This window comes from Aythya marila (genome assembly GCF_965140915.1).
Source record: "Aythya marila genome assembly, chromosome: 2".
NCBI classification, from domain to species: Eukaryota; Metazoa; Chordata; class Aves; order Anseriformes; family Anatidae; genus Aythya; species Aythya marila.
The window spans coordinates 27,158,936-27,170,331 of record NC_139043.1 but is presented as its reverse complement, the minus strand read 5'-3'; positions in this window follow the sequence as shown (position 1 = coordinate 27,170,331).

The window sequence follows — 11,396 nt, the reverse complement described above, 5'->3', positions numbered from 1 at the left end:
GCTGAGGGAGCTCGGCTGTGGCTTGAAAAAGTAATAAAAAGAGAGGTTTTCTGTCTAGGCAGCTCGCCTGGAGTTTGTTTTTCTCCGTGTCTCCCTCACGGACGTGCGGATTTCCTCACACGTGTGCAATAAGCCCCTGCAAACAAGGGCAGGGAGCTGTTTGTGGATAATAAAGGAAGGGTGCCAGGCGGTTTTTTGGTGGGAAGCCGTGGGGGGAGGTTCCTAAATAAAATGGTAATTCTGTGTGGAATCGTACTCCTTTCTTTAAAAGTGATTGTGATGTATTAGTGCAACTAAAAAATGAAAAAAAACCCACCTACATAGTGCAATTGAAAATGAGCACACCTGTTGCAAATGGCAGCACAGCCAAGAGGACTCTATGGTTATTGCCTGCTGAGGAGGTTGTGGCAACCAAGGACTTCTCTTTGCAGACAAATTTTTCCTTAGTCCTCCCTTGTAACCAGCTTTGTGTGATTTCATTTCCAGGAAAAACTCCCTTCCCGCCCCCCCGTCAAGTATTTTGTCCCCACAAATTGCACACAGGCACAGACCACAAATACCATGGGAATTAGCCTGTTACGTAAATGTCAAAAGGGATTGTCCAAAGGGAGGTTGGCCTAAAAGAAGAGATTGCAGGACCTGAGTTTTATATCACAATGTATGCTGCTCTTTAGCTTTGTAGGGGTTGTTGTTTTGTATATCTCCAAGAAAAAAATAAATACGTCTTAAGTGAAGTATTTCAGTGCTGGACAAAGTCTTCCCTAAATACCAGATTTTTTGCATTACAAGAATATGTTAAAAAATGAAATATATTGAAAAATTATTAAGAATAATAGAAATCCTTAAAATAAACTTTAAAATTATATTAAAATTCTATGCAGATGAAAAAAAATAATGAAAAATTCTATTCAGATATGAAACTTACTAATGCTTTTAATAGGGTGAAAGAGCAGAATGTGGACCACTGGGGCTAAAAGGGGACAGAGTAAGTTGCACTTTTAAATTAAAACATTTGGATGGTATGAAGTATGTGGTGCTTCAGAATCTTTGAAGAGATTCTTCAGAAGAAAAAAGCCTGTATTTCAGAAGAAATTGCTATTACTAGGGCTATGTTCACAGCAGAAAACAGTGACTTCACTAAGATGAGATTTTATCCTTCAGTAATATTTGAGACCTTGCACCTCTTGAATGAATGAAGTAAAAGACAGAAAGATGAAATTGTTGTAATTTATATTGACAGTCCCCAGAAAGGGATGGAAAAGTCTGGGTAAAATGTCTGATTTCAGGCTCCTCCAAGGACAGACTGTGGCTGTCGCCTGCATGTCCAACCTTTTTGCATTTAGTCCCTCTAGCTTCTCTCTTTTCAAGTTCTTTTTCCCATTCCAGTCTAAGTGTTTTATGGCAGAGTGCAGATTACCTTTTTCAAAGGCTTCCATTTGGGACAAAATTCAGTAGATTTGCATATGAGCTACAACAAGTACATCATTCTTTTATCTTCTTTCTCCTCCTTAAGCCATATACTTTCCAAAGTATACTTTACTGCTCCAAAACATTAAGGGTGGAGATTTTATTTTTAAAATAATACTTTTAACTCAAGAAAAACACCTGTTTTTTGTTAGCTTTCATCTTGTAAATGACTGAATTGCTTTGGCTAAAATTTAGAAAGAAAGACATCTGGCACGAATAGTTTCAGTTTATGTCTTTAAAGTTGCATAAAACTATAAACAATGAAAAGCAGAGCCTTAAATAGAAAATATTGAGCAACCTTAATACAAATGAGTGTTACATGGCCTGTCAGTAATTATACATGTGTTCTATACATACTCTCTAGATGTGTCCTTTGCTTCACTGTTTTCAAATGTGCTCTGTAAAGGGAATTACAAGTGGATATGGAGTCTAATCCAAGCTCTGTAAGATGCCAAACAAGAGCCTTCTTTTGACTTTGTACACATTCATGCTCAGAGGAGAAACAGCTGAATGCTCGTTATCTAGACACACAGGATAATTTTTAAATTGCCTACATTATACTAAGTACGAAATACTGAAAAATAAGTATTATCATTGCTCAGATCACATGAATCATAACCAAATCCTGTCTTTGGTAATCCTGGGTATTTTTCCTTTCATTCTAGATATTGTATCAAAGACAACATGAAAATGTTCGTAAATTCCTCGAGAACAGTCATTAAGCAAAGTATTATAATAAAGAGCTTAAAGGCAAATTAGGTTTGTCGAAAGAAAAATGAGGGTGTGATATGGTAACGTTCTGAAGGCATAAGAAACTCTGCCTCCTGTGGGGTTTGTAACATCCCTTCAGGACTAAGGGAATTATAGAAAGAAAAAAAAGTTGGAACTTCATTCAAGAGAGGAAGGAATTAATCTCGTATGAAAAAGGCATAAAACACCTTAAACTTGTAAGAAGCTTTTAGGTGGCCAAAGTGTTTTGTGAGACAACAAGCAAGACATGTTCATAACGTTTTCTGAATGTAAAAAAAGCAGATAAGATAACCTTACAGGGAGAGAGGGGAGAATTATGGATTTTTTTTTTTTTTAATGCAACCTGTAAAACATTATTATGCAAGCACTTGCAATCTATAGAGTGTCAGAAACTATAATGAACTAATAAGGAGCTATAAATGGCTTCAAAAGATTTGGATTGTTATGAAGGAGGATGGTTCAGGATATTGGCATATTGTTTTAAAATTGTTTTTTCTTTTTATTTTTTTTTAACTAATCTTTAAGAATTAATACTGAATGCATTTTATTTTAAATTTATTTTTTGAAATCTGAAAATCCAACATTATGATTAGTAATTACTAATAGCTGTTAATAAGTGAATATATTTCATTTCTTTCTTTTCTTTATACATAAAAACTGGAAGGTCTGTTTGGCTCTTAAGGACCTCAGGGACCTCAAGTAAGTGAAAAGTAAGGTACAGAAATACTCCTACAGTTTTCTGAGAGTTCATTTTGTGTTTCATACACATTCTATTTTTGTTGCTACATGGTACACCTTTGGGGACAGAAATAGTGCATTCTGGTAATTCCAAGAATTTGCTTCACATCTGGCACAGGTCACAGAACTGTTTTGGCACAGTCGGCAGCTCAGTTGGACTCTCCATATGTGCTGTGATACATTTTTCATTTTACTGAGGACCTGCCAATTCATTTCCCCTGCTGCTAGAATTTCTGGCAAGCTTCTCAAGTAGCCAAAGTGGCAGCTTCCATAGTGTCCCAAGACAACTGACAAAGTACTCCTTCAACAGCTGAAGAGACTGAAACCATTCAAATGGGCTGAAAACTGCTTGTTAAATAATTCTGTGCTGAATAAAAAATAAATAATAAAATAATAAAAAAAAATCCCTTCCCATCAAAATGAAGAGTACCCTTGGCAGTAATTGCCCAACACACATTTTTTTTTTTTTTCATTAGCTACTGTAGATGGCAGATCCCTGATATTTTCTGTCTCTGCATTTGCCAGAATGAGTCATATCTTCTTTTGGGTATTTTAACTTCTACAGTCTTTTAGAAGGAGAGACAGAAATCTGTAGAGAGTTGCTTACTGTGACAGAGATCTCATAAACATTGTCATGTTTTGTTAGCTCTGTATGTTGGCAAAATGAGGACAGAATCTTCCTACACCACTTATGCATGACTGCCTGAACACAAGCATCTCTGGAGCAGATGAAACAGTACAGCCAGTGAAGAGCAGGGTAAAGACTAAAGGAGAATTAATTTGGGTCAGAACATGAATCTTTAGTTCTAAAATCTGTTCTGCTTAGTTTAAAGGAATGTCGCTCTGTTTTCCCTCTGGTGGACAGTGCCATTTCTCTGATACTATAGAATCCTTTTAAAATGTGAAAATCTCAAGCAGAACACCTAGAATATGTGAAAGCTTTTGATTTTAATTTCTGTAACATAAGGCTGAACTATTCCTCATTTCCTCAGCCTCCATTAAACTTCATAAAGCTTAGGATACACATAGGAAAACCCACGTGGAAATTAGGAATTATTCCTTTAGAGTCTTATTTTTATAATGAGCAGAAAGTAAAGCCAGGAGCTACAAATTGAGGAGAAAAACAAATAAAGTTACTTCTTTGTGAGAGCTCTTCTTCCTAGGTGTGGAATATTTAAGAGTAGGAAGAAACTCTAACCAGGACCGTGATGTCAAGTGTCAGTACCAAAATCAAGTTTGCTACAATTATAAGCAAGCAGATTGAAGGTCCTCTCAATGGAAGTAGTGGTAGCAGTCCTAGGAACAGCCATTTTTTCCAATCAAACACTAAACATAGTTAGATACCTTTTCAATACCAAAGCAGTAAATAAATGAATGGATTATCTGAGATCAACACTACTCTCTTATTTGCTTTTGTACCTGCAGGGAGAGCAAGGCCCCCTGGTCTTTATGATCCTCTAGCACTCCTTACCGCAGGACATCAAGGGCCTAAGTTTTTAATGAACATTCTCATTTTCTAATGCATCAAATGTGGGTTCTTAAGTTTGGAAATTAAAAATGACATAATTACAAATTTTCATATTTGCACAAGCATCCTACGTGAAATTGATATTCCAACTGTTGACTTCCAGTAAGCTGTAGTTTTGAAGGGGCCAAGTATTGTTTTTTGAAGAAGAAATCAAATTTTTCAAGAAAGAGATTAGTCTTCTTCTGTGATGTAGAAAGAAGATCAATCTCAAACAATAATGACTCTTTAATGTTCATTTTGTTAAGGGTCAAAGAGGCCAAGAAGGAAAAATTGGGCTCCTGGGACCCATTGGAATTGATGAAGCAGCAACACCTCCAAGTCTGTCACAAAGTCTGTGCAGACACAGAGAAGTGAGAGCAATGAACAACGTTTGGGGTGACTTGACCAGCTGCACTGATTGCCTGTCTCTGCAGCAGGCACTAGGCCTGTGAAGATGTGCCTGTATGTGCTGCTTACAGTGGCAGTAATAACCATATGTCGTGGCTGAAAAGGAAAACTGCTTTTTCCAAATCAACTGGAAAAAACACAAAACAAAGATTTCCTTGTTCCTCGGTATTCAGCATTTCAGAACCTGCTTTTCTGCAAGTCATGAGGCAGTACACTTTTTACGTCTTCTCCTTTGCTTGTTACTCTCTTTAAAATTGTCTGAAATAGAAATTACAAGCTGAAATACTAATTAGACCACTTCAGATTTTCTTTGAATACCTTACTACTTCAGATGCACATGCTAATAGTTGGCCCGGAAACATTTAACTGCCACATTTTTTACTCTTTCTTTGGCTCCATTTGAGTCAGGATCTTAATTCTTTCTTTTAGCTGCCTTTCATATTTCCTTCTTTTTTACGAAAACAAAGGAGACATAAAGTTTTTGGCTTCCTGATTAAGTATTTTCCTACTTTCTCTCTTGAATCATTTTAATGGTCTTTCCAACATTTTTACAGCTTTGCAAAACTTCTAAAGGAAAACATATGATAATCAATTGTTTTTCCATCTTTCTAATAATCTGCCCAGTGCCTCTAGTTTGCAAACATGTGAATGGAGTGGCTTTTCCCATCATTTGTGTTATTGTGTGCTGGCTGTTTCTTCCTATCACTAAACATATTGGAGAACTTGTATTAAGTTATTTTTCATGAGTTATATATCAGAGGGTTTATTAATTTGAGCCACAAACATGGTCTAATAGTACAACAGTTAGTTTACTTAGATTTAATCATTATGTTCCTTCCATTTTAAAAGCATTTTCTTCATGAAAACACAGCAATTTTTCCTTAATTATGATCATCTTTAGGATCTCAGCAATGATTTTGATAAATGAGGTAGGACAAAATTTATGGAAAAATTAAAAGCAATTCAAATAGAGTACTATATCATATATTGAAGGTAAATTTTGGCAGCCTGTATTTTCGTGGTTATAATTTCATTGCTCATTCATTTTTCATCATATCACTTCCTCTGCTACTGTTGGAGTCAGACATACTGACTTGTTCACATCTGTTTCCAATAATCACCTGCTGTTTCTTTTTATAACAAAGATTAGATTAGTTTGTATGTTTCTAACACTTTTTCACAGGAAAGTATAGGAAATGAGTTTAGTTAATACTTCCAATAACCATGTTAGCTAACTTTGATTTTGAGAGGAAGTTCTTTAGGTATGAGGGAATCAGCAACTTAAATACCTGACACCTTACTCATTTTGTGAGTCCTAATGATAGTGCAAGCATGCTAGTAACATATAGTGTACCAAGTAAGAGCATATGTTGCCTTTTGCCCAATGGCAATAATGTTATAGGCATCGTTAAATATGGATGTGAATAGGGAGAGGAGGTAGAAAACACAGTCATTGCAAATGTTGCTGTTGGGATGTGCACAGGGGGAACAAAAGAACGTGTTTCTTTAACTCTACAGTTTGAAGAAGAGTTAGTTGAGTAACCCGAAAAAGTTTAATGTAAGAGGTTCACAAATTGTGGCAAAAAAGAGACATAATTCACAAATCACTTCCACTTGCAACTTCTCTTTCATAGCATGGAGTTACTACTGCTGTTGCTGAATCTTGCTCTCACTGTTTCTAATGCATATGAGACTTGCTCCAGCACTGTAGCTGGTGGTGGTTTATAGCAGAACAAACAAACAAACAAAAAACTGTTAGGATGTTATGACCTATGTGATTTAGGAGCACAAGACTTTGTTTTGTTGATCCTTAGAAATCCTTAGTAGGATTGGTGTCATGGATTGTTTAACTGCTTCTGAATTTCCCATTAAGAGTTCAGTAAGAATGCTGCATATCTAAATCCATACATCAGGTCCTGGGACTCCCAGTCTGTGTATCTAACAGAGAAGTACCTGAAATGAGTATTAAGTTTATCAGAATCAGATAGGAACTAAAGAGTGAAACCAGTTGTTCCAGGAGATATCTATCCTCCCTCCTTGAATCCCTGTATCTTAGTTCTTTAATATCTTAATCTTCAGCTTTAACCTTCTATTACAAGGAGACATATATTTTACCCAGACAGTAGCCATATCTACTAGACTTGTCCTGATCAAATGCTGAGTATGTCACCCAATATGAGAAATCATAATGCATTATCATGTGGATACACCAGAGGGCAGAATTTAGACAGCATGAATAATATCTCAGGTTTTTATAGTTTACATAAATTGAATTGAGCAAATAAATGATCCTTTTGTTATGTGTATTGCAGTCTGGTTTTAAAAAGGCCTTACCTTACACAACATGTGAATAACAATGGCACTGAGTTAAGATACCTCAAGCATTAGGAACAGAGGTGGTTTTTTGTTTGTTTGTTTGTTTTTAAATATTTAAAATGTGTACTCTAAATTACAACAATTAGCTATTTTCTAGCTGGAAAAAAATATACAGTTCTTTATAGTTTACAATTCATTCACACATTCTTATTGAGTGAAGAACTTAGTGGCAAAATAAATAAATAAATAAATAAATAAATAAATAAATAAATAAATTTAGGGCAGTCAAATTTGGTTAAAATCATTGACAAAACAGAACCAAAATGCAAGTCTTTTGACATACGAGATTCTTGTACTATAGTAACCTTCTTTCAAGGTTTTATATATCTGCATCATATTCACAGTAATTTGTCCAGGTGAAAGATTTGTAACGTAATTTGTCTCTTTTCATTCAGAAGCTCTCTCATCTTTTTCACCTCTCTCTGTTTCTTTTTATTCTTCTTTATAATTTCTGAGTTGCAGTAAGTAGAATAGCAGGAAATATTTAACAATGACAGGTATTGTACAAGGAAATAAAGCTGATATGTGATTTTTATTTATTTATTTATTTTCCAATAGAAGAAGTCATTTAACATGAATGCAGAAACAGGATTTTTTTTTTTTTTTTGCAGGACTCAAAATTCAATAGCAACATAAGATGAGTTTTACAGATAAAACCTTTATTGCAGACAAGAGCTTTAGTGTGATCATGGAATGAGTGCATTTAGGCAGATTCAGTACCATGGGGATCTAGATGCACTGAGCTGAAATTGTACTTGGTTCAGTGCAGCCATTGAAACAGTGCTGAACAGCTTAGCAAGAAGTAGTAGTAGAGTTAAAAATGATGCTGTATCCATATGAAGACATTGCTTCTATTAGAGTTGGTCTCTAAGTGAATATAAAGCTATATACTGGCAAGACTAGAGAAAAAATAAAGCTCTGTATTCTAATTCTACACTTCTATTACAGAACTGTCAAGATCATGGTTGTACATCCAAAGCACACTAAGTAGCAAATAAGAGCTGGAGTGTGAACATAAGGCTCACTAGTTACAGTGGACTCAAAACAATGCATAACAGAGATAAAGTGCCTACACTTTCAAAGAGGTTAAAGCTATTTAGTATAAAAGTTACACCCAAAGGATTCAGAAATAGTGATCTGTAAATTCATTTACCAGTTTGCAATGTAGTAAATTTCCTGCTTAAATGTCTTTAGACCGCTTTCCCAAAACTGGTTGCATAGCTTTTTCTTTTTCAGAAATTAATAAAATGGAGACAAAAACAGCACTCAATGGTAGCAATTTCTTCTACCTTATTGCTAGTTAAGGTTTACAATATACACTCAGAAGGAAAAGGAAACCCCCTAGCCCTATTCCTGTTTTTCCTCAGGAACAGAATGTGAGGAACATTCATTAATAATTTGAAAGGTTGGAAGAAGTTACACGTTGCACAACGAACAGTCATTAATTTGGCTCAGCAGTGAAAGATACTGGCTTGTGAGACAGGGGAGCTGGCATCACCCTGTAGCAACACAGCTCAGAGGTGCTGGGAATTATTGCCAAATTGTGAATTCCTGCTGAGGATCTTTCAAAAAAAAAGGGGTCTACCCATGAAGGAGCAGAAAGCAGGTGCTACAGAAAGTTTTGGCTGTAACAATAGAGGAGACCTTGCTCCCATGCTAAATGAATCACAGAATCATAGAATGGCTTGAGTTGGAAGGGACCTTAAAGATCATCTACTTCCAACCCCTTTGCCATAGGGGTGGCCACCCACTAGATCAGGTTGGCCAAGGCCCCATCCAGCCTTGAACACCTCCAGTGATGGGGCATCCACAACCTCTCTGGGAAACCTGTGCCAGTGCCTCACCACCCTCTGAGTGAAGAATTTCCTCCTAACGTCTAATCTAAATCTCTCCTCTTTTAGTTTAAAACCATTCCACCTCATCCTGTCATTATCTGACTGAGCAAAGAGTCACCTATAAGTACTGAGCATCTGCAATGAGGTCACCCCACAACCTTCTCTTTAGGCTGAACAGCCCCAGCTCCCTCAGCCTTTCTTTGCAGGCAAGGTGCTGCATCTCCTTGATCATCTCCAAGCCATTCCTGAATTGTGCTTCTACTAGCCTGAATGAAGGCAGAGACTTTTTTGTGCTCACTGGTCAGTGATCTCCCCCTCTGTGTTCTTTTCCCAAGAGATCCTTTATTGAAATTTTAATAAAATCAGCAGGAAATGGACTATGGTTACTTAGAAGATCCTAGTTAGCATATTGCATTGTTGTTGTTTAAGCAAAACAAGCATGCTTTCATACAGTTTTCTACAAGGGAACTGAAAAGAAATAGGGAAATGTGTTCATCTACAGTGTTTTAAAAAAGCAATAGTTTGTCAAACACAACCTGCTTCAGGGTCTGTGGTCAGAGAGATCGAACGTTGCAATAACTGTTGAAAATTTAGGAGAAACAGTAGTCTATAAGACATTCAAATGCATTGATATTAGGGTCTTTAACTGTACCAAAAAATCAAAAATGAGGATTTCTCAGTATTTAACCTTATTGAAATGAACCAGCTATTTTTTGAGTCCTCTCTTACAGTACTCTTGCTCCCTTCCCACGTTACCTAAATGACAGCTTATTTTTGTATGTTCTGCCTGCATCTGGTCCTTTAAGAGGGTTTAAGTAGTAGAAAAAAAATCTGAGGAAAACAGCTCGGCTATATATATATATATTTAATCATCTTTTATTATTGTAATTGCTAATGCAGTTATCACCTTTGAGGTGTGCTTATGCTCCTGGCAGGTTTGCAAACCAAATTATGTAAGCGACAATATACTAATGTCACATCTCTGATCTAGCCAGTACTGCGACATTAACGTAGAGAAACTGAAGAGATGTGGCTGACAAAGTGATAGGTAAAGATGCAGATTGTTTAGAAGCAAGTATTTTAATGAAAAAGTTTAGTTTTGTAACATGGGAAAACACTCGTGCTCCTAGACTGACACTGTGCCTTTAACAAAATAGCACTGGCTAAGTGCCTGACTGTTCTCATTTAAACATTGGCCAACTAAACAGGAATAATGGACCATAAAGGATCTAGATGCAAGGTAAAGCCATTTACAAGTGGGTAGACTATGTACAGATTTCTTTATTTTCTTAAAAAGTAGATACTTTCCAGTATGACCTGCTGGAGATATTTTCTACACTGACAGCTTATTCAATCCACAGTTTGCTCTTTGAATGACTTTGAAGGTAAGAGACTTATAAAGTTATTCTTTTCATATTTCTAGAGGATTACACTGATGGATTCTGTATATGTAACAGCTTTATGGAGTTGGAGATGGTATTTAGGAAAGACTTTTAAATGTAACATATTGTATTTGTTATTAATGATTTCTAATATTAATTACTGTGAATTAAAGGCATCTTTTATTTCAATAGATATCAATTTTCCCTAGAAATGTGTTGAATCACTGACTTAAAGATTCTAGTATTGATTCTATTAGTGTATATTGTCATAATAGCATACTGTCTTTACAGACTATACTGCACACATTCTGTTACAGCCTTATATATTAATGATACATTCATGTACTGAATTTCACTACTAAGCGATTGTTTTTTATAAGAAATTGTTCATACTGGTGTTCCAGCCCTAGGTAGTATATCTCATTCCAAAACACCCAGCTCTGTTTATTACTAACAGGTAAGGATTTTTAGAAACAAACTAAATTCAACATTTTCTATAATATTTCTGCTATTTTCATATAATTAGTTTAATAGCAGAATATGTTAAAAGCAGTATAAGTTAATACAAATTTCTTTTACCTTTCTTTCTGAGATGTTTCTTTCTGAGGTGTAAAGGTAACACTGACAATTTTAAGAAAGAAAAGGGATCACTGTGTTGCACCTGTATTTATTCTCCAGTAAAACAGGCTATAATATACATGTGAGCTACAGTTGGGATTGCAGTGGCTGCTTGTCTTAAATCACATTCCCCGTGACTTTTTATAATAGTTTTTTAGATGTTGCCTCTAGAATTGTGCTTCCCACAAATCTGTATTCTGTCTGTAAAGTATGTGTATTTACTTATTTTTATCTATTAATGAATTATTCACAGATATTTGTTTATTTTTCTTATAACAGGAAGGAAAAGTCATCTAATTTGGGATGAAAGTCACT